Genomic DNA, 12,705 nt, shown 5'->3' with positions numbered 1-12,705 from the left:
TAAGTAAAATAAATACTTCATTTCAAAAGGAAATATTCTGATTTAAAATCCTCTACATCTGATATCTGGAGTTAACATGCAGATTTAGATTCAAACGTGCAATTCAAGATTTAGTTTTTCTCCAAAATATTCAAGATGTCAGTTTATCTATAATTTATCTTGTTGACACAAAACTTTTATAGATGCTAAAATGATTTGTTGACATTTATAAGATAAATGGTTGAAGAAGCTTCCCCCATCTAGAAGAGCATCTTGTAATCCTCAAACTGATCTGAGAACAGGAACTAAGAGGTTTTCTTCTCACAGAAACATGATAATCAGTGTGATTGTGAGATCACAATCAGCTGCAACACAAAAATACAGTTTATTTATGAAGACTTTGATGTATTTAACTCCCTGACAGCCACAGTTTATTCATTTACTTTTACTCTTGTGAAGTGTTAAATCAAGGATTGGCTCGAAATATTATTTTTTTTACAACATCTAACATATATGTCGGGTTTTATTACTTCCTCCAGGTAACTTTCTGTTTGCGTCAGGTAATAATTGCTAATCTAGTAAGGCATGTTTTATTATAGGAAGGTTTTAGCGTTAATTGCCGTCACAGTATTTTTGAAATGTCAAACTTTTTTATAGCACAGGATGTTTGATAATATATATATTTTTTAAAACTTCTATTTTATTTAGGAAGCGATTTTCAAAACCCTCAAAGACGTTTTACAAAGGGGATGAAATAAAAACGTAAATCAAATGATTAATAAAGTTGAGTTTGAGAGTTAAATATTCAAACAAATCAAGATCTGTTTTTCTTGAGAGCCGAACAAAAAATGGAGAGAAAATCATAAAACTAACATGAAATCAGTTTTCACAATGAAAAGGAGGAAAAAGGATAAAAAAGTAACAAAAACTACACGTAAGCACAATTTAACTTCCTGTTTCAGTTCCTGAAATCCTCGGGTGGAGCTCAACGTCAAAATACAGGAACATATTGATTCCCACTGACCAAACAAAAAAGAGTTAATTTCATTTAATTTCATTTAATTTGGCTGAAGCCTTATTACACATACCTTTTATACATTAATTATTTTCTACTAACATTATTATATATTATGTATACCCTGAAAATGAGAGAAAGAAACAAAATCAATATATGTACCCAATATATATACAAAAAGGCCCAACAAAAGTAGTTTTCTTGCCTTTGTTTTATATTTGTTCATGTATTATTTTTAATATATTTATTTAAATCCTTTAAGTGTATTACACATTTTAATTTCTCTTTTTAAAAATGTAAATGATCCTGCCTGTAAAATAACACGGCCTCTTTATGAACCTTTTTATTTATATCTATGTATATAAAAGGATTTTATGTATTGACTTTTCCTTTATAAATCAATTGTTCTCTTGCTGTCTTGATCTGTAAAGCTCTGATACATTTAAAAACCTATAATTAATCTATTTATTACTTTGAATCATTTCACAAAGTTTGTGTCAGACAGCGAGCAGATAAGAATCTCTGACCATCTTTTACTCTGAATTTAAAACAAAGAACGAAACAAATGAAAAAGTGGAGTTTCCAGCCCAGTTTACTGTCACATTAAAGAATAAATGAAGGTGACACAAACCTCCGTCACCTCTGTGGTTGGAGGCTCAGAGCTGTCAACATCTTACAACATTTCCTGCCAACGTTTCCTGATTAGCAAGAATCCCAAAACTCAACGAAGCCAAACAGTCACGTAAACTTTATTCATTCAAAATGTGACGCTCACAACAGAATCATGGGAGACGTGAGGGAGGCTGACAAACTGCATCCAACAATGAACATCAATACATCTTCTCTCTTCACCTTTAAAAGAAAAAAAGAAAGTACAAATTCTGGGACATCATAGATTTTACAGCCTTTTAAAGTAAATTGTTCACGTAAACTGAGACTTTTTAGTTTATCTTTATAGTTTAAGACGGTAGCTGAGTGTAGAAATAAACCTGTAATTATTCTAAGGACCATAGTGCAAAACTATGGAAGCCCATTAGTGTCAAGAAAAAACTAAAGAAATGTTAATCCTCTGAACCAGAAGGAGTTTCAGGGCGTTTTTTTAGCTCCTCCCACATTTTCTCCTACTGTTTAATTCTATTTGATATCTTTCTTATTCTTATTTAACTTTTTTTTATTCTCTTGGCTCCTAAATTACAGTTTTTAATTGTATTTATATGACCTCAATACATTACACATTCAATACATTACACAAAAAAGTTAAAATTGTTAAAATTGTTTTGGTTTTTTTCTGTCTGTAAATATAATATTTCAGTTATTGTTGTTTTTTCTACTGTTTTTTTTTTATTGCTTATTTTATTTTATTTTTTATTTTTCATTTTTTATTTTTTATCTTGTCTTCTTCTATGTCTCTTGTGTGCACTTTAACTCTATGCTGCTGTAAGCCTGCAAATTTCCCCGCTGCGGGACTAATAAAGGATTATCTTATCTTATCTTATCTTATCTTATCTTATCTTATCTTATCTTTATAATGTGTTACTTTTGCACTTTGTCTTCTTGTCTCTTTATTGTTTTATGTGAAGCACTTTGACTTGCCTTGTTGCTGAAATCTAAATAAACTTGCCTTTCATCATTTTTTACAATCGTGACTAAAAGTAAAGAGAACACAAACATGTATTTTCTGCAGAATAAAAGTAAATACAAGTGTTACCAATATCGTAAAACAATGGTGGCTCCATATGATTTAGATATTGTACCATTTATCATTTTACAACCTCTCTTATCCTCCCGTTTTTTATCATGTGACCTTTGGACCTTTTAGGAAATTTAAAAATCTGACGATAAGTTCTGTTTTTTTACAGCTTCTAGCTTCAGTGCTTCTGGGTGATGAAAAACAAAACACTTCATCAAGATTGGGTTGAAATAATAACTCAACATTTTTACTTTTAATTCAGAATTATGAGATAAGTCTTTTCCATGACATACTTTTTGTTTTCTTTCAAAACATTTTCATCTACTTTTATTATTTTACTGTCAGCAGTGGTCTTCCATATTCTCGTGCTTCTATTGCAAAATTCATTCTTTTAGTCATCACTCCACCATCACGAGAACACAGAGACGCAATAAAGCAAGATGTTCAGCCCTCAGCTGTAAAGTTCATCTCTTGAGAGTCTTGTTTGCAGTTTCATTATGAAACTATTCATTATGAAACTGGGGTTTGCTTCTGAAACAGGTGTGACAGAAACAAACTGATTATTATCATAATTAATCATATTTAAACGCTGGTTGAGACAGATAATACATGACGTAAACAAAACAAATGAATTTCCCTAAATGTGGGACTGTCCCTTTAACAAAGTCAACGGTTGAGGGTTTTAATTGTTGCCTTCATTACAGGAAACACAAAGCAGAATGTCCCCTTCATTGTTGTGATGCTACTAAATCACATAGATATTATTACTGTAATATTACTAACTATGTTGTCGCTGCTTGAGATGAAGCTCATTTTAGCCACCATAATGTATATTGATTTTACTGTTTGGTATAGTTTGACAATATATCAATTTAGAAATGATTAAGTTTTCGTTGTAAAATTTAAATCAGAAATGTCACGAAAGCTGTCAGAGTACTTTCACATTGTAGTACTCCTTCTATCACTGCATTTGTCTGTTACAAGTACAAGTTATGCATTACATTTTTTACATAAGTGAAAGACAAAAAGAATCAGAATCAACATATACTTAAAGTACGAAAAGTAAAAGTACTCATTAAGCGGAATCATTTTCATGATATTAATGTATTATAATTATTGATGCAGTAATGTGTTCATCACTTTAACGTTGCAGCTGGTAAATGTGGAGCTCGTTATATACTGTTAAATACTGTTACAAGTACAAAGTCCTGCAATCAGAATTGTACTTATAACTAAAAGTACAAAAGTATTAGACTTATGAGATATATGGTCTTTAAGACAAAGATTTGAATAATTTGTTAACTGTGATTATTCTGGTTTTAAACACTAGGTGGCAGCAGAAGTCCTGATAAACTAGAAGAGAGAGAGAGAGAGAGAGAGAGAGAGAGAGAGAGAGAGAGAGAGAGAGAGAGAGAGAGAGAGAGAGAGAGAGAGAGAGAGTCAGGCTGAAAGTGAGTTTTGTGATATTTCTGCTTTTAATGAAGAAAAGGATTCGTGCCAAAAATCTGAAGCTAATCTGAGTCTTTCATTGGACAAATGAAAGTTTATGTCTTTCTAAAAACCAAACTCCCTCTTTGTGTTTCTACAGAAAATGTTAAACTGTGTCCTAAAAATGTTTAACTTTAGGAGCTATCCTTTATATGTATTTTATATGAGCTCAGCCTGGTTTAAGTGAATTTCTTTCTGTGGTTTCTCTCATGACTGGAAGAGTGATTAATGCTTTTATTGTACATGTGTAATTCTTTTGAATTTATATTTTAAATCTGTATTAAATCAGTAAAATAACTGCAGCCTTCAGATAAATGGAGCAGAGTGAACTGTTCACATACGTCCATCTCAAATATTCAGAGGAAAATAAGATACAACTGCAGTACAGTTTTATTATTTCAGTTTCAAAAGTAAAAAAGATAAAACACCATTTTATTGTATATTATTCCAGTTAAACATCAGCTGGTTAGCTTTAAACTGTTAAAAAATAATCATTTATATACAGAAAATAAATGCTGTGTATATATCAGATACTTTACATCTAAAATAAGGAATGTTTATATTTTTTACAAAGCAGAAGATGTAGATGATTTAGAAAAAATAAATGTGTTGTTTTTCATTTTTCTTGTTTCTTTCAATGCAATAATGAATAAATCTCGATTATTCAAATGTTGTTGATGATTCATAAATTCTGCAGTGAGAGAATAAGGAACATGAGAATAAAGAAAAAAGGATACAGCAGAAATAAAAAGCAGCAGAATGAAAAACGTTCAGCTTTGGATTCGGATTTTAAGATTAAGAAATTGAGCTTTTGTGAAAACCAAAGTGGAGACGCTGCCACTTCCATTTACATGTGAAAGCAGACGTACTGAACCAGGATCAGTTTGGTCTCTTTGTGTTTTGCTAAATGAGATTAGCCTCATTATAAACATGTCGTTTAATCAGCTCATTTGTCAAAAAAAAAGAACAAATAAACTCAGTCTGTGTGGGGCAATAATTATTCTGTTTGTTTCCATTATGAATCATTAAAGATGTCTGCTGGAGGAAGTTGTTTGTTATCTGATCCTGGACCAGCAGGTCAGTCCACCTACTGTTCTCCCTGCTGCACAGAGAAACATCTATTCATTTCAGGCATTTAGCTCCCAGTTAATGTAGAACGACTCCAGATGGAGGATCAGTTTGAATCTGTAACATCACATTCAGTCAGCAGATCAATGAGACGAAACCAAAGAGACATGAGATGAAATAAACTGTTCATCAAACGTCTGGTTTCCTCTGGGGAGAGAGAGAAGAAGTACGCAGCGTAGGAGTACTCTGTTTTAATTTAAAGTAGAAAAAGTACAAAAGTGTTAGAATGTACTTAAAACCTAGAGTACCAAAAGTAAAAGTACATGGCCCATTTGAGATAAATATGTAATTGGTTGTTGGATTATAATCATTGACGCATTAATGCTCATCAAAGTAATGTTGTAGCTTGTAAAGATGGGGATATTCAAGGTGTGTATGAAAATATAAAATAGGCAGCAACCTCCGGATCTGAAAAGTGAAGTCAATGCTTCATGTCCTAAAACCTGCATTCTCTCTCCTGTCCACCAGGGGGCGACTCCTCTGGTTGTATAGAAGTCTATGAGAAAATGACTCTACTTCTCTCTTGATTTATTCCCTCAGTAAACATTGTAAACATGAGTTTATGGTCTCAATCTCTAGTTTCAAGTCTTCTTCAATACAGCATGATGTTCATTTAGTAAATGATGCTCCATTTAGAGTCAAACAGACCATAAAGCAGGGGATGCTTTAGGGCGGGGCTACACACTGATTGACAGGTCGACACCAGAGACGTATACGGCGTCTCTACGTCACTCCTCCTCAGTCCAAATATGGTCACTTCTGTTCATTGGCTGCAAAAATCTAAGATAGGGAAGACAAAATGTCGAACTCGAAGCTTCAAAACCAATGAGTGATGTCACGACAACTACATCCACTTCTTACATACAGTCTATAACCGAAAATAAAAACAAAACACCTACAGTAAGAATTTATGAGAAATGAGAGCTTTTGACAGATGAAATCACCTGATTATAAAGAAGTTTGTTGCCTTTAATTATGTGTGTTTTACTCAAATAAGACGACAAGAATTAGACAGAAATAGACAAACTCACAGCTTATTTTCAGTGGCAGTTACATGCAGTGTATTTTATGAGTGAGCTGAAACCATTGGAGGGACTTCACTGTCTCAGGTTTGAAATCTGACAAACTTGGACTCGTCCCTGAAAGTACTCTGTGGTTGCTGGAGGACTTTCTCTCGTCTGAACCATCTGCCAGTAAAGAATCCTGATGTCTGACACGCGATGTTGTCAAGGTCTCTTCTACCACGAATAAACATGAAGAATATGAGGACATCTGGTTGATCAAATTAAAATGTGTCCCTCTAACTAACGGCACCATCTGGCCCACTGAGCTGCAAACTCGCGAGTTTATGTGTTTTTTTTTCCTCCTTCACTACGCTGAAGTGAATAATTGCCAAATCACTGCACATTAATTAAACACACATTGTCCCATCACAGGGGGATTATGGAGAGAAGAGAGCATTGTTCATGGCCCGATTCCATCCTGATGCACTCGCTCCCCTTTTGTTACCTTTAGTCAGCTCGACCAGGATCACTGTGGAAAACTCTGCTGGAGGAAACCAGGAGGGAAGAGCGCTAGTCACAGGGAGGTATATCACTATATTATACAAGAGGTATAATGTGGCTCTGGAGGAGCTCTGTCAAGTCTGAGAAAATCACACAAATGAGCAGATCCTGAACATAGAAGCAGAATAGAAGTAGTGCGGACATTGAGCGGTTTTCAGTGGTCATTTGAAAGAAAATGGCAATTGTTATTAGTTGTTAAAATTAGCGCCATGAATCTCATTGTGTAGAGAGCGGAAGCAGCTACGGATTCGGATGGCTGGCTAGTTAGCTATCATTATTTTTCTATTAGCAGTCTGGCATTAAAGCATGGTGGAATTAGCAAGATGGCTAACTAACTAGTCAACTGTATGCTAGTTAGCTAGGTAACTTGTCTTTCTCCAGAGCGGCAAAGCGTAAGGTCGGAGAGGCCGTTAGCTATAGCCACCAGCCCGCTTTTAGGCTAATTTTCTGTAATCAGTGTAGCATGAAAGCATGGTGGAATAAGCCAGCTAGCTAACTCACTAGCCAGCTGTATGCTAGAAAGCTAAGTAGCTTGTCTTTTTCCGAAAACAATGGGGCGAAAAGGTGCGTTAGACCCACAGACTGTGTATAAGAAGTGGACGTAGCGGTCGTGACATCACTTATTGGTTTATGGACTGATGTTTTGAAGCCTTGACTTCGGCGTTTTGTCTGTCGCCATCTTGGTTTTTTGCAACCAGTGAGCAGAAGCGACCATATTTGGACTGAGGAGTGACGTAGAGACGCCGTATACGTCTCTAATAGAGACCTGTCAATCAGTGTGTAGCCCCGCCCTAAAGCATACCCTGCTTTATGGTCTGTTTGACTCTAAATGGAGCATCATTTACTAAATGAACATCATGCTGTATTGAAGAAGACTTGAAACTAGAGATTGAGACCATAAACTCATGTTTACAATGTTTACTGAGGGAATAAATCAAGAGAGAAGTAGAGTCATTTTCTCATAGACTTCTATACAACCAGAGGAGTCGCCCCCTGGTGGACATTAGAGAGAATGCAGCTTTAAGACAAATCTGCATTAGCTTTACTCTGGGAGTTGTCGCCTGATTTTTAACCTTTGGTGTCACTTCTTTTACTTAAGTAAAAGATCAAATGTATTCTTCCACCACTGGGTGTTTGTTAGAAAGAATCCAAGCAGAGAGGATCTAACCGATAACAGATGATGACATCAAATTGCATTGTGGGAACTGTAGGATCCAGTGTTTTTGGAGCTCACACCAAATATCTTGGCTTCACCGAGGGCTGTCCAAATCCACTCGACTTCCTGCTCTCAGCTCGGAAGATGTAAATCTTTAAAAACACCTCATAAATATATAGTTTCACTTCTCAAACAGGCTCATTGATTTCCTAAAAACACTTGGGTGCTGTAGCTTTTATCAATCATGTCTCGTACAGGAGGAAATGGTGCATTTGCTGGGGTCTATTTTCAGTTGCGGATCAATACGAGCTTTTGTATTCTGCATCGATTATGTCTCTTTTATTTCCTCTTATTTGAATCCAGTTGAAGTTTGTGTTCTTACAGTGGTACATCCTGTATGTTTGTAGCTCGTCCTGGGACTCAAACAGCCCAGATCTGTCAGCCCCGTAACACAGGAACCCTGAAGCATTAATGAACAACGGAGATGTCATCGTGAATACCGACACAGAAACGTCAGCGTAGAGCCACTGGCCTCCTTTTTTTGTGATCACAAGCTCTAAAATATTGATGAGCCTCCCTTGTTTGCTGTCGCCGTCTCAGATATTTGTCTCTGACTGATGAACGCTGTGGTGTTTTGTTATTTCCTCGCCAAACAACGGAGACTATTTACTGTTAACAAAAGTGCAGATTTCCACTATTTTCATCTCAATACGATCCGTGCCCAGTTTGCTGCTGTTTTATATGCCGTCTTTGTTTTAGTTTTTTACCTTCTGGAGCCTCATGGAAACATGTTCTGCTGCTAACTTCCTCCCTCCTCTCTCCACTGTGCAACATTTGTGGAGCTCATCTCTACGGCGGTGATTTATCTTCCACTCTGAGGGCTTTTGGGTAATTCCCAGGTGAAGCTACCTGTCTTAACGACCGCCCGAAATAGAAGTCTTATCAGCCAGAAGTAGGCTTCAGAGGATGTGTGAGTCTTTTCCTCCCCTCTGGTTTCCTGAGAGGACATGTGTTTTGTCTGCACTTTATTTCCACCGCTGAGCCGATTCAAACGTCACCCAGAGGTCTCTCTTCTTGTTTAAAAGCAAACGAGGGTTCCGCGAGTCAGTTCTGGATGCAGAACATATTCGTGATTACTGCAATATGAAAGAGAATATACTGCAGACAACTGATCAATCAATCACTGTTATTGTTTTTTCCAAAAGGAGATGAGTATTGTCTCTCTACAGGCTCTGTAAACACAATATCTTAATAATTCTCTCTCTCGCTTTCTCTCTCTCTGTATATATATATATATATATATATATAATCTATAAAAATATAAAAGATATATATATTTGACAACACACTATACTTTCTTTGTATATATATATATATAATATTTTTTCATTTGATTTTGGAACATTGCGGAAAATAAACAAACATTTATGATTCTTACACGTTTTATCAAAATAATCTTCAACCAATGAACACCACTTTTATGGTGTTTGAAGTGTAAAGTAAAAAGCTAACTTTAGGCTATAAAGGAACTGCACAACAGTCACATGACCACTTAGCGTAGTTACTTTTTTTAAAGACGCGTAAAAGCTTCACCTGATTCATCCTCCGTTCACCAAACTAGAGATTGAGACCATAAACTCATGTTTACAATGTTTACTGAGGGAATAAATCAAGAGAGAAGTAGAGTCATTTTCTCATAGACTTCTATACAACCAGAGGAGTCGCCCCCTGGTGGACAGCAGAGAGAATGCAGCTTTAAGACACTTCCTCATTGGCTTCACTCTTCGGAAGGTCGCTGCCTTCTCTGACAACAATCAAGATGGTTTTTCCGTCAGTATTCCAGTTTTCTGCCCCCTAGTGGCCTGATCATGATGCATCCTTCCACGTCCATCTCCCTGCTGTTTCTCCTCTCAGGCAGAGCTGCCTCGTCTCCTCCATCCATCAGCTGTCTGACGGCTCGGCGAACATGCGGCAGATGGATGTGAGTGGCGGCGACATGCATGATGGCCCGGCGCCAGCAGAGAGACGGAGGACGTTTAGTGAGCTGCTATTTTCTCCTTCAGCTCTCTGCACAGCTCTTAATTATAAATGAGTAAAGCATTGACGACGCTCTAATGATGAAAGAGAGAACAACATGTCGTGAGGACTGATCAGGTATTATTCAAACAGTTGAGGAACCAGGAAGCTGCAGCGTCTCTGTTAGTACGTGTGTGTATTCTTGTTCTTCTATCTTTGTGAGGACCAGAGGTTGAGTTAAGGCCTTTACACGCCGAGGGCATTATTGTCGTGCGAACAGTCTTTTGAATACTTTCATACAGAACCTGAACATTACGTGGCTAAGAAACACATTCTTTGTAATTTATTCTAAAATTTCACATCGTGAATAAAGGCATCATCCAATCACGTTGCGAGGAAAGGACATATTAAAACAAACACTATAGTGGACGCTCCGTAGTCTAAAACCAAAATAACAAACTTTATTTCTCCTTTCAACCTTGACAAAGTCAACACAGACCAGATCCCCTCCTTCTGTTCTTACCTTTCACAATAAAAGCCTTAACGTTTACACTGTAACTGTTTACAGCATTTCACTTAATGGACACTAATAAAATATCTTACAGTAGGTTATGCTATACAAAAGACAAATCCGCTGCCGGTTTTGATGCAGAATATTTGCAACCGAGTATATTGCATTACGTTTTTATTTTTAAGTGTTTATTCGTCGAGCCCCTGGTGTGTAAAGGCTTTCACCATGAACATCTACTGAGTTTGGTTGTTTTTTGAAATTATAGAAAGTGACATTGTTTTGAAGTACATTTTGGAAAGTAAGGACAAGTTAGAAAAAAAGTAAAGTGAGAACAAATGATCAAACTGAGGACATTTTTTAGATTTAGGGCATTTCTAAAATGTGTAAAGTCAAGGATAATTCTTCTTAAAACAAAAAAACAGGGACATTTTGACAAAATGACGAGATCTTTGGACAGAGATAGGTTAAGGATATTGTAAGATAACACTTTTAACGACAATAATACAACGTGATTTAGACAAAGTATTAATTAAGAAGACTAAAAGGGTTCAAAAAAATGAAGAGAAAGATATACCAAAATAGAATAACACAGATAACTACTTTGCAGCTACAATGCAGTCCAAACACATGCATAATCCCAAATTGAACAGAAAACGTGAAGACAGTTTTGGTCAGTTTGGCCATTTGTGGTGAAAATCTGTGGAAAGTAAGTTTTGAAAACTGTATTTTTTTATTTAGATCTAAAGCCCTTTAAACATCGAGGCTAATGAATATATTTCCTCCATCACTGTCCTCACATCTGTGTATTTACAGAAGTGTTTGTTTGTTTCCACATTTCTCTTTGTGTATGAGCTGTAAACAAAGGCCAGCGTGCATGTCTGTGCACACGTTTGTTCGTGTGTGTTTGTTTGCTTTGTGTGTGTGTGTGTGTGTGTGTGTGTGTGTGTGTGTGTGTGTGTGTGTGTGTGTGTGTGTGTGTGTGTGTGTGTGTGTGTGTGTGTGTGTGTGTGTGTGTGTGTGTGTGAGAGGGACTGCAGATTCCTCCGACCTTGGACGCTGACCGTTAAGCTGCTGGAAACACGCAGCAGCTCATCAAATATTTACGGCTCCATCTAATTCAGGACTTCATGTGGTCTTTCTTCCCCCGGCCTCGGGCCTTTTGGCCGCAGGCTGCCAGAGAAGAGAGGCGAACACATCAGCGCCAGACTCACCATGAACACATGAAAGCACCATGAACACATGAAAGCACCGCTCACGCCGCATCCCATAATGAGCTGTTACACGCGCTTCTGCGGGTTAATACTTTGAATTTAAGTCCAACTTTTGGTGTGAAAATGAAAAATGAGAGATGTCTTTTCTGGGCCTTGAATGAATGATTATTATAATTAAAATAACTAAGATCATTTTTGCAATTTATGTTTTTCTTTTATCTACAAAATGTCCCAAAAAACATTAATAAAAATGAAACTAAAGTGGTTTCTTTTAATGTCTTGTCCAAAACTAAAAATATTCAGTTTATAAGTTTATAACAATTTGAAGATAAAACCAGAGAATATTTGTCCTTTTTAGCCAAACTAAGCTACAAAAAGGCAATTTGATCTGGACTCAAATGTCCTAACAAAGGTAACACGGCTTGGCACTCATCTAAATAAAGTCATTCATGTTCCTCAGAGGATACATCCTACCAAGCTTAGTAATCCTCTGGCTTTTCCTCTGACACCAACAGCAGCCTGACATTTATGTCTTTGAGTGAAAAGGTTCCTGGAGGAACAAAGACGCCCGATTGCTATGTTGTTAATTTAGTTTTTAGTTTTTTTAACTCAACTCTAAAGACCTGGGATCCAAAACAACACTGAAAAAGATCTGCAAAATATTTTTTCTTCTAATGTTTCTTTCCTTAATATTCCATTTACTCATTTATTTAAAATGATTTTTGCCTTATTTTCTGTATATTTTTATTTCCCTAGTGTCAACATGCTCTTTCTAAGCCCTTACCACAATGCCAGTATTATATAAATAAATATATATATATATATATATATATATATATATATATATATATATATCAAATCCAGCATTGTGTACATCCTTGCTTAGGAGCTTGCGGTCTTCTACTTCCCCACCTTTGCAGCTGCATTGAAACCCTTTGCAGGACTG

The sequence above is a fragment of the Anoplopoma fimbria genome, chromosome 13 (genome assembly GCF_027596085.1).
Source record: "Anoplopoma fimbria isolate UVic2021 breed Golden Eagle Sablefish chromosome 13, Afim_UVic_2022, whole genome shotgun sequence".
NCBI lineage: Eukaryota > Metazoa > Chordata > Actinopteri > Perciformes > Anoplopomatidae > Anoplopoma > Anoplopoma fimbria.
Note: the sequence above shows the minus strand (reverse complement) of the source record.